This window comes from Rhea americana, unplaced genomic scaffold, assembly GCF_003343005.1.
Source record: "Rhea americana isolate MKP2758 unplaced genomic scaffold, rheAme1 scaffold_52, whole genome shotgun sequence".
Taxonomy (NCBI): Eukaryota; Metazoa; Chordata; class Aves; order Rheiformes; family Rheidae; genus Rhea; species Rhea americana.
The window spans coordinates 1,589,141-1,589,823 of NW_028186668.1; positions in this window are offsets into that span (position 1 = coordinate 1,589,141).

Here is a 683-nt window from a genome sequence, read left to right on the forward strand (position 1 = left end):
GAATGCCTTCTTTGCTTCAGTCTTCACTGCTAAGGGCAGCCCTCAGGCATCCTGGAACATGGATGTAAGGGAGAAAGTCTGGAGAAGGGAAGACTTTCCTTTGGTTGAGGAGGATAGGATTAGAGACCTTCTGGGCAGGCTAGACATCCACAAATCCATGGGCCCAGATGGAATGCACCCACGGGTACTGAGGGAGCTGGCGGACGTTGTTGCCAAGCCACTCTCCATCATCTTTGAAAAGTCAGTGTCACTCCAGCCTTCAAAAAGGGGCAAGAAGGAGGACCCAGGCAACTACAGGCCAGTCAGCTTCAACTCCATCCCTGGAAAGGTGATGGAACAGCTCATTCTGGATGACATTTCCAGACATATGGAGGAAAAGAAGGTGATCAGGAGTAGCCAGCATGGATTCACCAAGGTGAAATCATTCTTAACCAACCTGAGAGCCTTCTCTGATGGAATGACCGGCTGGGTAGATGAGGGGAGAGCAGTGGATGTTGTGTACGTTGACTTCAGAAAGACTTTTGACACTGTCTCCCATATAACATCCTCCTAGATAAGCTCAGGAAGTGTGGGTTAGACAAGTGGACAGTGAAGTGGATTGAGAACTGGTTGAAAGGCTCAGAGGGTTGTCATCAGTGGTGTGGAGTCTAGTTGGAGGCCTGTGGCTAGTGGAGTCCCCCAGG